Source organism: Scyliorhinus torazame, chromosome 3 (genome assembly GCF_047496885.1).
Source record: "Scyliorhinus torazame isolate Kashiwa2021f chromosome 3, sScyTor2.1, whole genome shotgun sequence".
Taxonomy (NCBI): Eukaryota; Metazoa; Chordata; class Chondrichthyes; order Carcharhiniformes; family Scyliorhinidae; genus Scyliorhinus; species Scyliorhinus torazame.
The window spans coordinates 303,812,289-303,835,090 of NC_092709.1; the positions used below are offsets into that span (position 1 = coordinate 303,812,289).

Sequence of the window (22,802 nt, forward strand, 5' to 3'; positions counted from 1 at the left end):
AAGAGGGGCACAAATTTGGGATGCAACAAACAGGTTTGGAGATTTTAATAAGAGAAATGTAGATTGGAAATAGTATAATAATTTTCATGGTAAATTAGGCGGGGAATTGTTTATTTGAAGAGCCAAGAGAAGACAATTTAAGGGGGAAGGGAACCGCACAATGTCAGTTAGAATAGGGACCAGGATGGAAAGTCGCTTGGTCAGCAATTTAGAGAGAATTGTGTCAATACTGCAAGAGGTAGATCTTACAGACATACTAGGCTCTGAGAGGGCAGAGATCTGAGGAGACCAATTCAGAGCTTGGGGGCGAGATGACTAATGGCAAAGCCAACAATGATGAGACAAAGAAAACAGATACAAGACAGAGACCAGAGTTGGAAGGCTCACCAGGATTGGTGTCAGAGAGGCAATTTAGCAATTAGAGACAGTGGAGGTGTAACAGTCGGTGATGGGGCCATTCAGAAGCTTTGGCTAAATGTTACAAGGGGCAACTTTTAAAAATTCATTTACAGGGTGTGGACACCACTGGTAGGACCAGTATTTATTGTCCGTACCCAAGGTGGTGAGGAGCCTTTTTCTTGCACTACACAAACTGCACTGGTTCAAGTACTCAGTGCTGTTAGGATGGATTTCCAGGCTTTTTATCCAGCGATGAAGGAACAGATTTATTTTCAAGTGATGAAGGTGCATGACTTGGAAAAAGACTCGGAAAAAGACCAATGTGGTGACACGGACTAGACTGGACAGAGCAAGTGGTGGAAAGTATAGCTGGATGGGGAGGGTCAAAGAATCACACAGCACAGAAGGCAACCATTCAGCCCACATGTGAGCAACAGGTTTTTTAAAGAACTATTCAATTGATGCCCCCACCCAATATCACTGCATTTTTTTTCTTGCAATGGATATATCCAATTCCCCTTTGAAACCTACCACTGAATCTGTTTTAACACTCCTTCAGCCACTGCATTAGTTGAATTTACAGCACCAAAACAGGCCATTCAGCCCAATTGGTCTATGTCAATGGGAATGTACTCAGTGACAAGATGTGGTCACCTGTTAGTCCAATTTCCTCCAAGTTCATGATGCCAATGCAACTGTTCATAATGATGTACCATTATATAGTCCCAAGTTCCAAGTCCCAGTTCCAAATTCAGAGTTGACTTCCAATTGGATACTTGCATCTGGTTTATTCTACGGGTTGTAGGAGCGCATAAAACCTCCACACCACATAGGAATAACCATCCAATTGATTAGTATGAAGATGATTACAGTCACGTCAGGAGTGTCAAAGAGGTGGTGGAGCAGCAGTATTGTCACTGGATAAGTAACCCAGAGACTCAGAGTGCTACTCTGGGGACCCGGGTTTGATTCAATAAAAATCTGGAATTTAAAGAGGTCATGGCTGATCTGATCAAACCATTGTTGATAGTAGTAAAAACCCATCTGGTTCACTAATTCCTGAAATGGCCCAGCAAGCTACTCAGTTTACTGACAATTAGGGATGGGCTAACTAGACTGCCAATCAGCTTGTGAATCATTCATTACCTCAAAAGGTATGAAGATATAAAAACACCAACCATTGTGGGAGCACGATCACAATAAGGACTACAGTTGTTCAAGAGACAACCCACCTGGTTATTTGGTTGTTCCAGCATCGTCCATTCTTGATCTTAGTTTTTTAAAAATCTACCAACGAATAAGATTGAATCTGCTTTGTTTTCAATAAACAAGCATATAAAATAAATATCTCACAAATAAATCAGAGGACGGTGTCTCAAGGATCCATCCAGTCAGATAATAATATAAATTGCACTTGCAATAAATGCACAAATGGAACTGATCTTTTTAAGATACTTATCAATGAGTAAGCACCAGATAAAGAGGCAGGGTGAGTGACACTAGATCTATATCCCCATATAGGCAGCTGCATTGCTACTTTTAGCTATTTGTGAGTCTGTCACGACAGGAAATTGTGACTGAGTGATATCAATTTACAGTTTCACCTGCTAACCAAAACATACTGAACTGTTTGAACATTACTTTTATTTGAAGACAAGAAAAGACACTGACTAAAGATGGCTGCCGTGAGTCTTCTGATGTCTCGAATTCTAAGTTAAGGAGAATTTGGGTCAACGGAGTCTGTATTCACTGGAATTTAGAAGAATGAGAGGGGATCTAATTAAAAACATATAAACTTCTGGCAGGGCTGGACAGAGCGAAACTGAGACATTGTTTCCTCAGGCTGAAAGGTCTAGAACTCAGGATACATTGTAGGTGATTTAAGGCTGAGATTAGGAGAAATCTCTTCGCTCAGAGGATGGTGAACCTGTGAAATTCTCTACCACATAAGAAAATAGAGATTTCTAAACTAATGGTGTCAAGGGATATGAGGAGAGTGCTGAAGTGGTGCTGAGATAGAGGATCAGCCATGGCCATGTTGAATGGTGGGGCAGGCTCTGAATTGGGGAGGCAGTGGTGTTGTGGTATTGTCACTGGACTACAAATCTAGAGACACAGTCATGCTCTGGGGACCTGGGTTCGAATCTGGCCATTGCAGTTGGTGAAATTTGAATTCAATTAAAATCTGCAATTAAAAGTCTAAATCATAGAATTTACAGTTCAGGAAGCCATTCGGCCCATCGAGTCTGCCCCAGACCTTAGAAAGAGCACCCTACTTAAGCCCACACCTCCACCCTATCCCCACCTAGCCTTTTTAGACATTAAGGGTAATTTAGCATGGACAATCCCTCTAACGTGCACATCTTTGGACTGTGTGTGGGAGGAAACCGGAGCACCCAAAGGAAACCCACGCAGACACGGAGAAAGTGCAAACTCCACACAGACAGTTACCCGAGTCCAGAATTGAACCAGGGTACCTGGAGCTGTGAGGCAGCAGTGTTAACCACTGTGCCACATTGCCGCCCGTGACCATGAAACCATTGTCGATTGTCATAAATACCCATATGGTTCACTAATGTCCTTTAGGGAAGACATCTGCCATTCATACCTGGTCTGGTCTACATGTGACTCCAGATCCACAGCAATGTGGTTGATTCTTAAATGCCCTCGGGGCTGGGCAATAAATGCTGGTCACTGCAATGCCCACATCCCAAGAACAAAATTTTTTAAAAGGCCAAATGGCCTACACTCCTGCTCCTAATTTTTATGTTTCTATATTTGCAATATTCTTCTTTACTCTGTTATTCTTTAAATAATGCAATACAGTTGGTCAAGCAGGACCTTCCCTTTTGGAATTTGGGCTGACTATTTTTTATCATATTTTCAGTTTCAAGATGTTTATCAGTTATAGTTTATGAGCAATAATTCCATTATCTTTCATACCACTGATAAGCTAGTTAGTCTATAGTTCCCGTGAGTTAATTGAACCTTCCTTCTTATATCTAGAAACTGTACTCCAATACATTGCTCTATTCCTTTTTCTAATTTTTTGGGGGCAGCACGGTAGCATTGTGGATAGCACAACTGCTTCACAGCTCCAGGGTCCCAGGTTCGATTGCTGGCTTGGGTCACTGTCTGTGCGGAGTCTGCACATCCTCCCCGTGTGTGCGTGGGTTTCCTCCGGGTGCTCCGGTTTCCTCCCATAGTCCAAAGATGTGCAGGTTAGGTGGATTGGCCATGATAAATTGCCCTTAGTGTCCAAAATTGCCCTTAGTGTTGGGTGGGGTTACTGGGTTATGGGGATAGGATGGAGGTGTTGACCTTGGGTAGGGTGCTCTTTCCAAGAGCCGGTGCAGACTCAATGGGCTGAATGGCCTCCTTCTGCACTGTAAATTCTATGATAATGAATGTAATAGTGCCTCTGCTAGCGCTTTCCTAACTTCTTTTAATATCTACGAGTACAATCCATCCAGACCAGGATTTTAGCCTAGATTTAACAATAGCTCCATCTTCTGCAACTCAAAATGTCTTTTTTCCCATGTCTTCATTTAAAGAAATGACATCCAGCATAAAAATAGACAATTTCAGTGATTTGATGCAGACACAGCTTTAATTGTGCTTCAAAAAATATATATACTTTTATTCACTGAATCGCACTCCTTCCCACCACAACATTTTTAGAACAATTTCTGAATTAAGGCTCTAAATTGCAAGGTTACCTTTCAAAATTTCATAAAACTAGAAACTCCTTCAGCACCGACTATAACTAGTAGTAAATGGACTTCTTACTGTAAATTTACACCAACTCTCGGCAATGGAAATTCATTCATACAAAAATGGGGTCCCGCAAAGCAACCAGCAGCCTGTAACTGGCCACACACAATGAAGCATATTTATTGCAAAACTTGGATGCCATCAGCTATATAATCCTAAAATAACTTCTGAACATGCATAATTAAAGTCATTAAAGAATGTAATTTCTCCCATTTCCCTTGAATTGTTTTTAAATTTGTTATTCAGAACATTACAGAGTTAATGATTCACTTGCCCAAATATTTGGCTCCATTAAAAGGAAAGGGGCGTCTGCCAACAGTTTTTACGTCAATCATAAGATCATAAGACCAAGAGCAGGCCATTCGGATCCTCACAATTGATCCGCCATCAAAAAGATCATGGCTGATCAGATTGTGCCTTTAACTCCACTTTCCACTCTGCCCACAACAATGCTCGACCTCCCTTGTAGATCAAAAATCTGTCTAACTCAGCCTAATAGTGAATTACACAAACGCCATTGTCCTCTGGGGTAGAGAATTCCAAAGATTAACAACCCTCAACAACAAAAAGTCCTCCTCATCTCAATGTGAAATAGGAGATCCTTTCTTTTCATACTATATTCCCTAGTTCTAGTTTTCCCCAAAAGGGGAAATATATTCTCAGCATCTACCCTGTCAAACCCCCTCAGTATAAGATCACCTCTCATTCGTCAGAACTCCAATCGATAATAAGCCCAATCGACTCAACCTTTCCTCATAAGACAACCCCTTCATTCCTAGAGCAGGGGGGTTTTGATGGAGCTGTATAAAATGCTTGTTAGACCGCAGTTAGAGTACTGTCTGCGCTCTGGTCACCACGCTATTGGAAGGATGTGATTGCATTAGAGAGGGTGCAGAGGAGATTCACCAGGATGTTGTTTGGGCTGGGGCGTTTCAGCTATGAAGAGAGGCTGGTTAGGCTGGAGTTGTTTTCCTTAGAGCAAAGAAGGCTGAGGGGGGACCTGATCGAGGTGTACAAAATTATGAGGAACATAGATAGGAAGAAACCTTTCCCTTAGTAGAGGGGTCAATAACCAGGGGGCAAAGATTTAAGTAGTGGGCAGGAGATTTAAAGGGGATTTGAAGAAAATGTTTTCAACCAAAACGTGGTGGGAATCTGGAACTCACTGCTTGAAAGGATAGTAAATGTGGAAACCTTCACAACATTTAAGAAGCTTTTAGATGAGCACTTGAAATGCCATAGTATACAAGGCTACAGACCAAGTGCTTGAAAATGGGATTACTGGTGCTTGATGGCCATTTTTTGTGCTGTGAAACTATGACCATGACTCTAGTGAACCATCTCTGAACTGCTCCCAATGCAAGTATATCCCTCCTCAAAAGAGATAAAGGCCAACATTCCTTTTGCGTTCCTAATTACTTAGTGTACGTGCATGCTAGAGTTTTGTGATATACAAGGACACCCAAATAGCAATAAATTGCAATAAATGCATAATTGCAATAAATGCTCACCTAGCCAGTGACACCAAGACATCCGTGAACACATTTTTAAAACTGTACTGTAGCATTCTATAATAATCTTTATTGTCACAAGTAGGCTTACATTAACACTGCAATGAAGTTACTGTGAAAAGCCCCTAGTCGCCACACTTCAGCACCTGTTCGAGTACACAGAGGGAGAATTTAGAATGTCCAATTCACCTAACAGCATGTCTTTCGGGACTTGTGGGAGCACCCCCACACAGACATGGGGAAAACGTGCAGACCCTGCACAGACAGTGACCCAAGCCGGAAATCGAACCTGGGACCCTGGCGCTGTGAAGAAACAGTGCTAACCACTGTTATTTCAATAGTCTCTTGCCATTTAAATAACATTCTGATTTTCTATTCTTCCTAGTAAAGTGAACAACCTCACATCTACCAAATTTATACCCATTGTGATGAATGTAGGAATTTCAGATGTATTGTATTTTAGGTATTTTGGTGCAGTAGAGTTAAAAACCTGGGTTAGAGTGTATTTGACTGCTGCAGTCATGCTTTAAAAGAATCCTGGTTTGAAAGGTTGGGAGCCAGGGGTGTAATTAAACCATTGAAAAAGCTTGGGTTATGGAATTTTGCTTTTATTAAGGGGATTCCCTGTGGAGGTAATCATATTTCAACTTGGTATAAGATGATGTCGTTGCTGGGTGGAGCTAAAACATCAGGCAGTTTGAGAAAGCACTTCAGTTCTGATCTGAATGAAGCTGTGTTCAGAGGCAGCTTGATCTCTGCAGTGAGGTTCAGTTGTTTAAAGCAGTGCAGGCTTGTCTGAGACCTAGGGGGAGCTGAAACAAGCTGAGAAACAGCTTCTGAAGTCATACAGCCAGAGTTGCTGCAGGAGTCTGACTGGAGTCAGATCTTCTCTTTAAAGCAGTATCAAGAGATCTCTCTTTCTCAATGAGCATCTCTGTAAAGCATGTATTCCTCAACTCCATTGGTCATTATAGTGGATTGAGAGCGGAAATGATTTTTTTTCCTTATTAAGTGGAAATAAAGATGGCAGTTAAGGTATTGTATTTACTGTATTGAGTATTTTTATGGGGTTATTAGAAGTTATTTTATGGTGTTCTGTTAAAGATTTTAATACTCTGATAGCAATAATGTTTGTTTTAATATACCATATCCCTATTTCTTCATGCAATCACTACTGGGGCAAGGTATCCTTTCCTCACAGTCTGACAAAATTATAAGAAAATATTGGGGTTTCTGTCCTGCATCCTAGCCACTGTCGGGGTCTGGTCTGGGATCGTAATACGATCATTAACTTATCTATATCCCTCAACAGAGAGTCTTGTTGCCAAAACCTTTGTCTTGCACTCAACAGGACAACTGCAAGAATGCCATATTTCAAATAACAATTCATACTACAGGAGAAAAGGGATACCGATTATTGGCAAGTCAAGAAAGCATAGTTGCTTTGACCATTGCAATGTCTCGGCCTAGTCAACTTCTCAACCAGTCAGCACCCCTTTTTGTCCTGATGAATGCAAGACAAAGAGCTTTGACAACATGGCTCACTTTTCAACAATATTCAAGTTCTGTACTACCAAGCTACTGTCTATCTACATCCCTTGGCAGACTTTGTATCCTCTTCACAACGAGGTTTGCTACCTATTTTTGTACTGTCAGCAAATTTGACTGCAATAGTCAGTCTATTCATCCAATTCATGAACATAGACCATAAATAGTAATAATCATCAGTTGAGGCCTCAGCACTAATCCCTACAGCACTCCATTAATTAGTTTGCCAAGTTGAAAATAACCTGATTATCCCAACTCGGTCTCCTGTTAGTTAGCCAATCTTCCTATGTGTTAGTAATTCACCCAAAACACCATGAACTCTGAATAACCTACCACGTGGCACCTGATTGAATTCCTTTTGGAAAACCAAATGCGCTACATCTGCTGATTTCCCTTTATCCACCCTGCTTGTTATGTCCTCGAAGAACTCTAAGAGATTTGTCAATATATTTCTAAGCATAAATATAAGCAGGAAGGTCTGAATTTGCAGTATGCCAGCACATAGATGCATGCATTTTGGAAGAACTGCCAACGTAACCAACTTTAGGAAATCAATGCAAGTTGCACTCTTTGTTCGATGCAGTTAGTTATAGTTAATAATCTTTTATGTACTGCCTTCTCTCAATTACCAAATGATATCAACTCTAATTCTATGTTAATTGTATTTGCTAATTTTGTACGGTCAGAACATACAATATTCAATAGAACCGATGTCCTGGGGGGGGGGTTTGCTAGAGCTGTTGGGGAGAGTTTAAACTAATGTGGCAGGGGGATGGGAACCGATGCAGGAAGTTGAAGGTAGTAAAACAGGGGCAGAAATAAAAGGCAGTAAGGGGGAAAGTGTAAGGCAGAGAAGCCATAGTCAAAAATCAAAAAGGGTGACAGTACAAGGTACAGTGACTGAGGGGAGCTCAGTGAGTAGGACCAGGAATACTAAAAGAAATAAAACGGGAAGTGAAAACATTAATGGTAAGCAACGCGGCAGGTTGTTACATGAAGATACGGGTTCGACGACAAAGAAAAATTAGGAGAAAGGTTAAGAGGAAATATAACTTAGGAGAGGTTACTGATCGAGGTGTTAAGATTCAGAACAGAGGTAAAAAAGCCAACATAAGTGTACTTTACCTGAATGCTCGTAGTATTCGGAATAAGGTAAATGAGTTGATGGCGCAAATCATCGTGAATGACTATGATTTAGTGGCCATTACTGAAACATGGTTAAAGGATGGTCACGACTGGGAGTTAAATATCCACGGGTATCAAACTTTTCAGAAGGACAGAGTGAATGGCAAGGGAGGTGGTGTAGCTCTGTTATTTAAGGATGACATCCGGGCAACAGTAAGGGATGACATCGGTGCTATGGAGGATAAGATTGAATCCACTTGGGTGGAAATCAGGAATAGTAAGGCGAAAAAGTCACTGATAGGAGTAATCTATAGGCCACCAAATAGTAACATTATGGTGGGGCAGGCAATAAACAAAGAAATAACAGATGCATGTAGAAATGGTACAGCAGTTATCATGGGGGATTTTAATCTACATGTTGATTGGTTTAACCAGATCGGTCAAGGCAGCCTTGAGGAGTAGTTTATAGAATATATCCGCAATAGTTTCCTAGAACAGTATGTAATGGAACCTACGAGGGAACAAGCGGTCCTAGATCTGGTCCTGTGTAATGAGACAGGATTGATTCAGGATCTCATAGTTAGGGATCCTCTCGGAAGGTGCGATCACAATATGGTGGAATTTAAAATACAGATGGAGGGTGAGAAGGTAAAATCAAGCACTAGTGTTTTGTGCTTAAACAAAGGAGATTACAATGGGATGAGAGAAGAACTAGCTAAGGTAGACTGGGAGCAAAGACTTTATGGTGAAACAGTTGAGGAACAGTGGAGAACCTTCCAAGTGATTTTTCACAGTGCCCAGCAAAGGTTTATACCAACAAAAAGAAAGGACGGTAAAAAGAGGGAAAATCGACCGTGGATTTCTAAGGAAATAAGGGAGAGTATCAAATTGAAGGAAAAAACATACAAAGTAGCAAAGATCAGTGGGAGACTAGAGGACTGGGAAATCTTTAGGGGGCAACAGAAAGCTACTAAAAAAGCTATAAAGAAGAGTAAGATAGATGAGAGTAAACTTGCTCAGAATATAAAAACAGAGAGTAAAAGTTTCTACAAATACATAAAACAAAAAAGAGTGGCTAAGGTAAATATTGGTCCTTTAGAGGATGAGAAGGGAGATTTAATAATGGGAGATGAGGAAATGGCTGAGGAACTGAACAGGTTTTTTGGGTCAGTCTTCACAGTGGAAGACACAAATAACATGCCAGTGACTGATGGAAATGAGGCTATGACAGGTGAGGACCTTGAGAGGATTGCTATCACCAAGGAGGTAGTGATGGGCAAGCTAATGGGGCTAAAGGTAGACAAGTCTCCTGGACCTGATGGAATGCATCCCAGAGTGCTAAAAGAGATGGCTAGGGAAATTGCAAAAGCACTAGTGATAATTTACCAAAATTCACTAGATTGGAAATTAGCAAACGTGACACCACTGTTTAAAAAAGGAGGTAGGCAGAAAGCGAGTAATTATAGGCCAGTGAGCTTAACTTCGGTAGTAGGGAAGATGTTGGAATCTATCATCAATGAAGAAATAACGAGGCATCTGGATGGAAATTGTCCCATTAGACAGACGCAGCATGGGTTCATAAAGGGCAGGTCGTGCCTAACTAATTTAGTGGAATTTTGAGAGGACATTAACAGTGCGGTAGATAACGGGGAGCCAATGGATGTGGTATATCTGGATTTCCAGAAAGCCTTTGACAAGGTGCCACACAAAAGATTGTTGCATAAGATAAAGATGCATGGCATTAAGGGGAAAGTAATAGCATGGATAGAGGATTGGTTAATTAATAGAAAACAAAGAGTGGGGATTAATGGGTGTTTCTCTGGTTGGCAATCAGTAGCTAGTGGTGTCCCTCAGGGATCAGTGTTGGGCCCACAACTGTTCACAATTTACATAGATGATTTGGAGTTGGGGACCAAGGGCAATGTGTCCAAGTTTGCAGACGGCACTAAGATAAGTGGTAAAGCAAAAAGTGCAGAGGATACTGGAAGTCTGCAGAGGGATTTGGATAGGCTAAGTGAATGGGCTAGGGTTTGGCAGATGGAATACAATGTTGACAAATGTGAGGTTATCCATTTTGGTAGGAATAACAGCAAAAGGGATTATTATTTAAATGATAAAATATTAAAACATGCTGCTGTGCAGAGAGACCTGGGTGTGCTAGTGCATGAGTCGCAGAAAGTTGGTTTACAGGTGCAACAGGTGATTAAGGCGGCAAATGGAATTTTGTCCTTCATTGCTAGAGGGATGGAGTTTAAGACTAGGGAGGTTCTGCTGCAATTGTATACGGTGTTAGTGAGGCCACACCTGGAGTATTGTGTTCAGTTTTGGTCTCCTTACTTGAGAAAGGACGTACTGGCACTGGAGGGTGTGCAGAGGAGATTCACTAGGTTAATCCCAGAGCTGAAGGGGTTGGATTATGAGGAGAGGTTGAGTAGACTGGGACTGTACTCGATGGAATTTAGAAGGATGAGGGGGGATCTTATAGAAACATACAAGATTATGAAGGGAATAGATAGGATAGATGCGGGCAGGTTGTTTCCACTGGCGGGTGAAAGCAGAACTAGGAAGCATAGCCTCAAAATAAGGGGAAGTAGATTTAGGACTGAGTTTAGGAGGAACTTCTTCACCCAAAGGGTTGTGAATCTATGGAATTCCTTGCCCAGTGAAGCAGTAGAGGCTCCTTCATTAAATGTTTTTAAGATAAAGATAGATAGTTTTTTGAAGAATAAAGGGATTAAGGGTTATGGTGTTCGGGCCGGAAAGTGGAGCTGAGTCCACAAAAGATCAGCCATGATCTCATTGAATGGTGGAGCAGGCTCGAGGGGCCAGATGGCCTACTCCTGCTCCTAGTTCTTATACCATAGGAGCATATGTTGTACATTTTAAATAATGAATTTATATATTACATGCTCTTTCCTAGGGCAGGGATGTTAAGTATTAGGGGACATAGGTTTAAAGTGCGTGGGGAAAAGTTTAGAACAGATGTGCGAGACAAGTTTTTTTACTCAGAGGGTGGTAAATATATGGAACGCGCTGCCTCGGGAGGTGGTGGGAGCAGATACGATAGCAGCATGTAAGGGACATCTAGACAAATATATGAATAGGGTGGGAATGGAAGGATACGGACTCCGTAAGTGCAAACAGTTTTAATTTAGACAGGTACCATGATCGGCGCAGGCTTGGAGGGCTGAAGGGCCTGTTCCTGTGCTGTATTGTTCTTTGTTCATTGGAAACATATCATTTCTATTCCCTAAATAATTTGGATTTGTGCCAAGTTACCAAAGATCTTTCATGGCAACCATCAGGCATGGTCAAAATATTCAGGAGTCCTTCAATATAAAACAAACGGTACTAGCCAAAGTTCATGCATAGAATATCTTACCCTCAGACTGAGGATACTTTTCATTGTGCTTAAAAGGATAGATTTAGAACAGCTCTTGAAACTCCCAACTGGCATCCATTAGGCATTGTGTGACATCAGCACTTGTAGAACTACATGCCATGAATTTTTTACCAAAATTCACTAGACTCTGGGGTGGTCCCGGCGGATTGGAAAATAGCAAACGTGACACCATTGTTTAAAAAAGGTAGGCAGAAAGCGGGTAATTATAGGCCAGTTAGCTTAACTTCGGTAATAGGGAAGATGTTGGAATCTATCATCAAGGAAGAAATAGCGAGGCATCTGGATGGAAATTGTCCCATTGGACAGACGCAGCATGGGCTCATAAAGGGCAGGTCGTGCCCAGCTAATTTAGTGGAATTTTTTGAGGACATTACCAGTACGGTAGATAAGGGGAGCCAATGGATGTGGTATATCTGGATTTCCAGAAAGCTTTTGACAAGTTGCCACACGAAAGGTTGCTGCATACGATGAGGATGCATGGCATGATGGGTAAAGTAGTAGCATGGATAGAGGATTGGTTAATTAATAGAAAGCAAAGAGTGGGGATTAATGGGCGTTTCTCTGGTTGGCAATCAGTAGCTAGTGGTGTCCCTCAGGGATCAGTGTTGGGCCTACAATTGTTCACGATATATATAGATGATTTGGAGTTGGGGAACAAGTGCAATGTGTCCAAGTTTGCAGACGACACTAAGGTGAGTGGTAAAGCAAAAAGTGCAAAGGATACCGGAAGTCTGCAGAGGGATTTTGTTATGGGTCCGAGGTTTACAGAACCCCAAAGGTGTCATGGAGTTCAATCGACCCACAACTTTTAATAGATTGTGGTGTGGGAAGCACACAACGTACTCTCCAGGTGTGATACAGCAGAAATGGATAAGTGGTTTTTAAAACAAAACAATGTTTATTCTATGAACTCAAGTTAACCTTTTAAAAACAAATATTGAATATCTTAACACCCTTAGCTTCAAAGATAACCCCAAATAACTGAATAATCCTTCAAACTGTTCCTTTAAACATCCAAAAGACTTCAAACCGTCAAAAATTGGAACACATTAGGTTACATTCAATATATTTAGTCTTTGGATTTCAGAAATCAACATACCAGCTCTGTGTTTCTTCCTGCAGCTCTAGGCAAAACCCAGCTGCCTTCCAAAACTAAAACTCAAAAAAACAGAAGTGAGCTCAGCTCCCCCCACCCTCTGACATCACTTCAGTAATATGATCAGCTCCATTTCTTAAAGGTACATTGCTTAAACATCCATTTCTTAAAGGGACTCTCACATGACACCTCTCCCAAGAAAAAAAATAAACCATCAACTTCAAGATGGTTTCATTTTTCACCTTTGCACCATCAATTAAGAAATGCACACAGTAAAAACACTTTACCGGTTCAAAAAAAACAACACACACAAACAGGTATAATATAGTCCATTTTTTTCCCCGTTCTTCTCCCTCCAACCGAAATCCTTCCGTTCATCACGTTAATTACAAAGCATTGGCTGTCACGTTATCCCATCCTGCCACATGTACCATTTTAAAATGAAATGGCTGTAACAATAAACTCCAGCGAAACAGCCTCGCATTGTTATTCTGGAATCGCTCTAAAAACGTCCACGGATTATGATCAGTATATATAATGGTGTCAGACGGATTGCTGGTCACATAAATGTGAAAATGTTGCAAAGCCAGCACCAAACTCAAAGTCTCCTTCTCAATCGTTGAATACTTTTTCTGGTGAGAATTCAATTTCTTTGAAAAATAACCAACAGGCCGCTCTAGCCCTTCGTCATCGTCTTGTAGAAGCACCACACCTACGCCCACATCACTCGCATCAACAGCCACTTTAAATGGTTTGGTATAATTTGGGATGACTAACACAGGAGCAGTGGTTAACACAGCCTTCAGGCCGTCAAATGCCTGTTGACACTCTACTGTCCACTGGAATTTGCTACGCTTCTTGAGCAAGTCCGTCAGTGGAGCGACCACACTGCTAAAATGTGGGACAAATTTCCGGTAAAATCCACTCATACCAAGAAATCACCTTATTTCCCATCGTGTCAAGGGTATCGGAAACTCCCCAATAACTTTCGTTTTCACATCCCGTGGAACCAATTGACCCTGTCCGATTGTATGGCCAAGGAAAGTGACTTGGGCTTTTCCAAATTCACTTTTGGCTAGGTTTATCACCAAACCCGCCTCCTGAAGTCGATCGAATAACTCCATAAGATGTTTTAAATGTTCTTTCCATGTCTGGCTGAAAACTACCAGATCGTCGATATATACCGCACAATTGGATAATCCTGAAACGACTGTATTAGTTAACCATTGAAATGTGGCTGGGGCGTTTTTCATGCCAAATGGCATAAATTTGAATTGGTACATACCATCTGGAGTCACAAAAGCTGAAATCTCCTTCGCCCTTTTGGATAAAGGTACCTGCCAGTAACCTTTAAGTAAATCCAATTTGGAAATAAAAGCGGATTGTCCCACTTTCTCAATGCAATCCTCCAAACGTGGGATAGGATAGGAGTCCGTTCTTGTAACTGCATTCACCTTTCTCTAGTCCACACACAACCATTGGGTACCATCTGGTTTAGGTACCATCACTATGGGTGAGCTCCATTGGCTGCAACCCACTTCACTTATGCCATTTTTAAGCATACTCTCAATCTCTTTCTTAACCTGTGCCAATTTTAAAGGATTAAGTCTATCTGGATATTGTTTGACAGGAGCAGCATTTCCCACATCTACATCATGTATAGCCATTTTAGTACTTCCCAATTTATCTCTACAAACTTGCCCATGTGATATCAATAACTCTTTCAGGTCAGTTCGTTTTTCCTCTGGAAGATAACTCAACAATTTATCCCAATTTTTAAGAACATCCTCATTTTCCAATTTAATTTGAGGTATGTCAAATTCAGTCATCTTGATTTGGTCACTTTGAGTCAGAAACATTAAAACCTCCTTTTCCTCTTATTGAATATTCAAGCTGCTGTAATTCTTTTTCATGTTCAAATTGCTTAATTTGCAACTGGAGCTTTGCCATTTCTAATGAGTCAGAATGCATCTCAGGCAAAATTAAATGCTCAGCTACCGCTGTAAGTACCTCGTCTTTTCACATTTTGCCAGGCAATGTTAACTGCAACGCTTTTGCCAAATCTCAGTCTGTTTGCTCACCCCTCACTGTCTTTAAGTTCGTTAAGCCAATCCAATCAATAGACTTTTATCCCCCTCGAGCCCTCAATTGTTATGGGTCCAGGTTTACAGAACCCCAAAGTGTGTCATGGAGTTCAACCGACCCACAACTTTTAATAGATTGTGGTGTGGGAAGCAAACAGCGTACTCTCCAGGTGTGATACAGCAGAAATGGATAAGTGGTTTTTAAAACAAAACAATGTTTATTCTATGAACTCAAGTTAACCTTTTAAAAACAAACACTGTTTCAAAGATAACCCCAAAAGACTACAACACTAAATAATCCTTCAAACTGTTCCTTTAAACATCCAAAAGACTTCAAACCTTCAAAAATTGGAACATATTAGGTTACATTCAATAGGTTTATAGTCTTTTGGATTTCAGAAATCAACAGACCAGCTGTGTTTCTTCCTGCAGCTCTCAGCAAAACACACAGACACTCCCAGCTGCCTTCTCAAACTGAAACTCAAAAAAGCAGAAGTGAGCTCAGCTCCCCCCACCCTCTGACATCACTTCAGTAATATGATCAGCTCCATTTCTTAAAGGTACATTGCTTAAACATCCATTTCTTAAAGGGACTCTCACATGACAATTTGGATAGTTTAAGTGAATGGGCTAGGGTCTGGCAGATGGAATACAATGTTGACAAATGTGAGATTATCCATTTTAGTAGAAATAACAACAAAGGGATCATCTAAATGATAAAATATTAAAACATGGTGCTGTGCAGAGGGACCTGGGTGTCCTAGTGCATGAGTCAGGTTTAGCATAGAGCTAAAGAGCTGGTTTTTAAAGCAGACCATGGCAGGCCAGCAGCACGGTTCAATTCCCGTACCAGCCCCCCCCCAAACAGGCGCCGGAATATGGCGACTAGGAGCTTTTCACAGTAACTTCATTTGAAGCCTACTTGTGACATAAGCGATTTGCATTTTTTCATTTCATGAGTCGCAAAAAGTTGGTTTATAGGTGCAACATGTGATTAAGGCGGCAAACGGGGGGGGGGGGGGGGGCATGTGGCGCAGTGGTTAGCACTGGGACTGCGGCGCTGAGGACCCAGGTTCGAATCCCAACCCTGGGTCACTGTCCGTGTGGAGTTTGCACATTCTCCCCATGTCTGCGTGGGTTTCACCCCCACAACCCAAATATGTGGTTAGGTGGATTGGTCATGATAAATTGCCCTTAGTGTCCAAAATTGCCCTTAGTGTTGGGTTATGGGGATAGGGTGGAGGTGCTGAACTTGGGTAGGGTGCTCTTTCCAAGAGCCGGTGCAGACTCAATGGGCCGAATTGCCCCTTAATTGGAAAAGAAAAATAATTGGCTACGCTAAATTTATTTTAAAAAAGAGTTTTGTCCTTCATTGCTAGAGGGATGGAGTTTACGACTAGGGAAGTTATGCTGCAACTGTATACGATGTTAGTGAGGCCACACCTGGAGTATTATGTTCAGTTTTGGTCTCCTTACCGGAGAAAGGAAGTACTGCTGCTAGAGGGTGTGCAGAGATTCACTAGGTTAATCCCAGAGTTGAGGGGGTTGGATTATGAGGAGAGGTTTAGTAGGCTGGGACTGAACTCGTTGGAATTTAGAAGGATGCGGGGGGATCTTATAGAATCATATAAAATTATGAGGGGAATAGATAGGATAGATGCGGAGAGGTTGTTTCCACTGGCGGGTGAAAGCAGAACCAGGGGGCGTAGCCTCAAAATAAGGGGAAGTAGATTTAGGACTGAGCTCAGGAGGAACTTCTTCACCCAAAGAGTAGTGAATCTATGAAATTCCCTGCCCAGTGAAGCAATTGAGGCTCCTTCATTGAATGTTTTCAAGATAAAGATAGATAGTTTTTTGAAGAATAAAGGGTTATGGTGTTCGGGCAGGAAAATGGAGCCGAGTCCACAAAAGATCAGCTATGAACTCATTGAATGGCGGAGCAGGCTCGAATGGCCAAGTGGCCTACTCCTGGCTCCTAGTTTTTATGTTCTTAACTGTAATCTCATAGCCCAGCATATCCCTCATTCTACTAGCACTACCAAGCCAGGGGACCAAGCCTGATTTAATAAACAATGTAGAAACTCATGACCGATTTAATAAACAGTGTAGAAAAGCAGCACCAGGCATACCTAAAATGGTGCCAACCAGTTCAAGTTATACCAGTTCAAGGTGCAGCATGCTATAAATAGAGCCAAGCAATCCTGCAACAAACGTTCTGCAGTTCTGTCAAATCCAGCACCTATAATGGTGGATAATTAAACTAATGAGAGGAAAAGGCTCCATTAAAATCCATATCCTCAATGTTGGGAGAGCCTGGCATGTGAGTGTAGAAGATAAGGTTGAAATGTTTGCAACCATCTTCAGACAGAACAAGTTGGCAGAATTAGTTTCTCAGTCTCCTCCCGAGGTCGTCATCGCCATAAATGCCAGTCTTTAGCCAATATGTCCCCACCAAAGGTGCCAGTCTTGATACAAGAAAATGGTTAACTGCATTGAATACAGCCAAGACTATGGGTCCCAAAAACATTCTGGCTGCAGTGCTAACGATGTGTATTGGAACTAGTCGCACCCCAAGCTGCTCTTGTACAGCTACAAGATTAACATATACCTAGCAATGTGCAAAGCTTCGCAGGTATGTCTGGCCACAAAAGGCAAGTCAAATCCAAACCAGCCAAATAATGCCCCAGAAGCCTAATCTCAATCAAAGTGATAGATGGTGACAGTGTTATCAAGTAGCACTTACTCATCAATGACCTGCTGCAAGAGTCCTTCCTGTGTATTTTCTTTGATCCCATTTATTTTGTGATTTTAATCCATGGACCCATAATCGGAGTGCGTCTTTAAGTAGAAGGCTAAATTTAAACAGCATGCTTGCCAGGACATCATGTTCCCAGGTTTTGTGTTTTGAAAAGTGCAGTTGGGAAAGGGGGCAGTAGATAATCATTCTCTGTCCGTTTAATTATAATACTGTACATAATAAAAGGTTACTTGCGTTTAAAGTTATAAACCTGATGTAATACTGGTCGGAGGCCAATCACCTCTACCTAAGGAGACTGCTGCAGGGATTACTCAGGACTGTGTCTTGATCCATTAATCTTCAGATACTTCAAATTACTTTCCTCCACATGGTCAAAAATTTGGAGGTTCTCGGATGCTTGCACAATGTTCAGTTCCATTCGCAACTCCTCAGAGAATGAAGTAGTCTCTGCCAACATACATCAAGATTGGGGCAGCATTCAAACTTGGCCACTAAGTGACAAGTAATAATTGTTCCATACAGTGCCGGTCAGGAGCAACTCCAACAAGAGAGATGTTAATCACCTCTACTTGACATTCTAACATACTAACTTGATAAGAGTTTTTCGAGGAGGTCACAAAGATGATTAATGCAGGTAGGGCAGTAGATGTTGTCTATATGGACTTCAGTAAGGCCTTTGACAAGGTCCCTCATGGCATACTGGTACAAAAGGTGAAGTTTCACGGGATCAGAGGTAAGCTGGCAAGATGGATACAGAACTGGCTAGATCATAGAAGGCAGAAAGTAGCAATGGAAGGGTGTTTTTCTAATTGGCTGTGACTAGAGGTGTTCTGCAGGGATCAGTGCTAGGACCTTTGCTGTTCGTAGTATATATGAATGATTTGGAGGAAAATGTAACTGGTCTGATTAGTAAGTTTGCGGACGACACAAAGGTTGGTGGAACTGCGGATAGCGGTGAGGACTGTCAGAGGATACAGCAGGATTTAGATCATTCAGAGACTTGGGTGGAGAGATGGCAGATGGAGTTTAATCCGGACAAATGTGAGGTAATGCATTTTGGAAGGTCTAATACAGGTAGGGAATATACAGTGAATGGTAGAACCCTCAAGAGTACGGGCAGTCAGAGAGATCTAGGTTACAGGTCCACAGGTCACTGAAAGGGGCAACACAGGTGGAGAACATAGAACATTACAGCGCAGTACAGGCCCTTTGGCCCTCGATGTTGCGCCGACCTGTGAAACCACTCTAAAGATCATCTACACTATTCCCTATCGATAGAACATAGAAGGTAGTCAAGAAGGCATACGGCGTGCTTGCCTTCATTGGCCGGGGCATGGAGTATAAAAATTGGCAGGTCATGTTGCAGCTGTATAGAACCTTAGTTACGCCACACTTGGAGTATAGTGTTCAATTCTGGTCGCCACACTACCAGAAGGATGTGGAGGCTTTAGAGAGAGTGCAGAAGAGATTTACCAGGATGTTGCCAGTAATGGAGTGCATTAGCTATGAGGAACGGTTGAATAAACTCGGTTTGTTCTCACTGGAACGAAGGAGACCTGATAGAGGTCTACAAAATTATGAGGGGCATAGACAGTGGATAGTCAGTGACTTTTTCCAAGGGTAAAGGGGTCAATTACTAGGGGGCATAGGTTTAAGGTGCAAAATTCAGAGGAGGCGTACGAGGCAAGTTTTTTTACACAGAGGGTAGTGGGTGCCTGGAACTCGCTGCCGGAGGAGGTGGTGGAAGCAGGGATGATAGTGACGTTTAGTGGGCATCTTGACAAATACATGAATAGAATGGGGATAGAGGTATACGGACTCCGGAAGTGTAGAAGATTTTAGTTTAGACGGGCAGCGTGGTCGGCGCAGGCTTGGAGGGCCGAAGGGCCTGTTCCTGTGCTGTACTTTTCTTTATTCAGCAGCAATATCAATGTCAGATCTTCCACTATTAATATCCTGGGGGAGTCACTATTGACCAGAGACTTAACAGGGCCAGCTATATGAATTGTGACTACAACAGCAGGTCAGAGACTGGATATTCTGCAACAAGTAATTCACCTCCTGGCTTGGAAAGCTTTTACAAGGCACAAGGTCAGCAGTGTGGTGATGGAATAGCCACCACTTGCCACAATCAAGAAGCTCAACACCATCCAGGACAAACCAGGACTTGAGCATCTTCAACAAGAGGCAGTCCAACTACCTCTTGACATTCAATAGCATTACCATCAACATCCTGCTGGTCACCATTAATCAGCAACTTAACTGGAGCAGCCACATAAAAAAAATACAAGAGCTGGTCAGAGGCAGGAAATTCTATAGCGACTAACTTACCTCCTGACTCACCAACGTTTGCCCATCATCTACAAGACATAAATCAAGAGTGTGATGGACTCTGCACTTGCCTGGATGTGTACAGCTTAAACAACACAAGAAACTTGACACTAACCACAACAAAGCAGCCCAAAGACTGTTACCCCATCCATCACTTAAATATTCATCCACATACCACCAGCACAATGTGGCTCTAATGTATATCACTGCAACTCATCAAGGTTTCATGAACAGCACCTCCACCACTTGGAAGGACAAGAGCAGCGGTTGAATTTGCACCTCTTAAACTGTACATCAATCTGATTTGAGAATAATATTGCCATTCATTCCTCATTGCTGGATCAAAATCCTGAAACTCCCTTTTCAACAGTATAGGAGCATCTTCATCACATTGACTGCAGCAATTCAAGAAGTCAGCTGACCAGCACCTCAAGGTTAATTAGGGATGTTCAATAATCAGTGACCTTGCCAATGACACCCAATTTCAGTGAATGAAAAAATTGTAAAAACCACGCCGTTTCTAAAGTGTAACTAATTAAGTAAATACAAGCCAGTTCTTTACATTACAGATGGCTCATTAATTCTAGAGAATGCATAAGCAGTTTTTCTTAGCAGCTAGAAGGACTGGCCAGAATAAAGCCTATTTCTAAATTCCTGCTGCTGTTTCGAAATTGAAGTGATAACACAATATTGTTAAATGTATATCATTCCCCTCAGCCCCACATAAATATAAACTATTTCTGAACAATACCAGAGTGGGATACAACATCCTTTATTTCAAGCCCCAAGCAACTAAAATCAATACAAAAAACCGATGCCACATTCTGATCCTAAATGTGAACTCCGTGTGGGGCAACGCATCAAGGCACAAATAACCTGCAGAAATTTATGGTGAAATTCAGTTAGAATACATGGATTCTTTTTTCAGCTTTTTCATGGACATTCTTTCATAGAATCCCTACAGTGCAGAAGGAGCCCATTTGGCCTATCGAGACTGCACCAGCCCTCCAAAAGAGCACCTTACCTATGCCCACTCCCCCGCCCTATCGCCACCTAACCGACACATCTTTGGACACAAAGGGGCAATTTAGCATGGCCAGTCCACCTAATCTGCACATTTGTGGGAGGAACCACCGGAGAATGTGCGAACGCCATACAGACAGTTGCCCAAGACCAGAATTTAACCCGGGTGCCTGGCGCTGTGATGCAGCAGTGCTAACCACTGTGCACTGTTACATCTAACTGCAATATACAAATGTGAAAACTGCTGATTATAAAATTATCATACTCACAAGCATTTTCTTGTGGTTAGTAATTCCAGTAATCATGTCACTCACGCTTCAGTTCTGGCAGAACTTTAACACTTTGTCAATGAAAACCAACAACGCATCATTCGTCAAATTCTCCTCAGGATCACTATTCCCCACTACCCCCACCACCTTCATGATTTTTGCCCCTATACAAGTCTTCACCACCCACAGAAACTAGCATAGTACCCTTTACATAAAAAAATCTCAACGAAACACCGATAGGTATAAGAAAATAGGACATCAAATTAGGAAGACTGTATTTTGAAGAGGTGACCAAAGACTTGTCTCAAAAGATATACATTGATAAACTTTTCAGTGTTAGAGAAAGAGATTAGCATTTTTGCCCAAGGTCAAAGATTCACTGCACAACCTGTCCAGCAAATGCTGAGAGGCGAGGCGGTTGGGCAAATTTGACCCTAGAAACATTGGAAAGTTTTTGCTCAAAATTAACTGAAATGACATGAATATACAGCAAACTCAACAGAAGTTCAAAACATTTTATCAACTAAGTTGCAGTTCATGCCTTGGCTTGTCTTGCTGGCAAATATCCAGGACCTGATTTTAACAGTGTAAAAAAAACCCTTGCCTCGTACACCTCCTCTGAATTTTGCACCTTAAACCTATGCCCCCTAGTAATTGACCCCTTTACCCTTGGAAAAAGTCTCTGACTATCCACTCTGTCTATGCCCCTCATAATTTTGTAGACCTCTATCAGGTCTCCTTCGTTCCAGTGAGAACAAACCGAGTTTATTCAACCGCTCCTCATAGCTAATGCCCTCCATTACTGGCAACATCCTGGCAAATCTCTTCTGCACTCTCTCTAAAGCCTCCACATCCTTCTGGTAGTGTGGCGACCAGAATTGAACACTATACTCCAAGTGTGGCCTAACTAAGGTTCTATACAGCTGCAACATGACCTGCCAATTTTTATTCTCAATGCCCCGGCCAATGAAGGCAAGCATGCCGTATGCCTTCTTGACTACCTTCTATGTTCTATCGATAAGGGAATAGTGTAGATGGGCTTTAGAGTGGTTTCACAGGTCGGCGCAACATGGAGGGCCGAAGGGCCTGTGCTGCGCTGTAATGTTCTATGTGTACGTGAACTGAGCAGTTAAAATTAGGCCCCCAGAGTTAATGCAAAATGGGATCAGTCAGAATTGAAAGACATTTGAACAAAATGTGTCACAGGTCTCGGACAGATACAACAATTATGAAGATCCATAAAATCTAATCTCATTTTCCAAAAATTCTCAAATATAGTTGTCACAGTTGATCAATAAAGCAAAACTGCAGTGGCAAATAGAGGAAAAACAATTTCAACGATCTGTGGCATCTGCGGAGAGAGAAAGAAACAGTTAATGTTTCAAATGACTCTTTAGAACGTTTTCGATTCTGAAGTCATAGTGGACTCGAAACATGAACTGTTTCTCTCTCCGCAAATATGGCCAGATCTGCTGAGATTT

General features: G+C 41.8%; 1 protein-coding gene across 8 annotated transcripts in view; it reads right to left on the reverse strand.

Annotated features, from left to right (window-relative positions):
• Positions 1–22,802, reverse strand: part of ark2n (arkadia (rnf111) N-terminal like PKA signaling regulator 2n) — a 161,168-nt gene that overhangs the window by 125,246 nt on the left and 13,120 nt on the right. For 2 of the 8 annotated variants that reach the window (XM_072497479.1, XM_072497483.1), the window contains one exon: positions 20,030–20,058. The exons of the other annotated variants lie outside the window; for them this stretch is intronic. The gene's annotated coding sequence lies outside the window, so the exon portion shown is untranslated. Of the gene's footprint in view, positions 1–20,029; positions 20,059–22,802 lie in introns of those variants that run through there. 8 annotated transcript variants of the gene reach the window in all.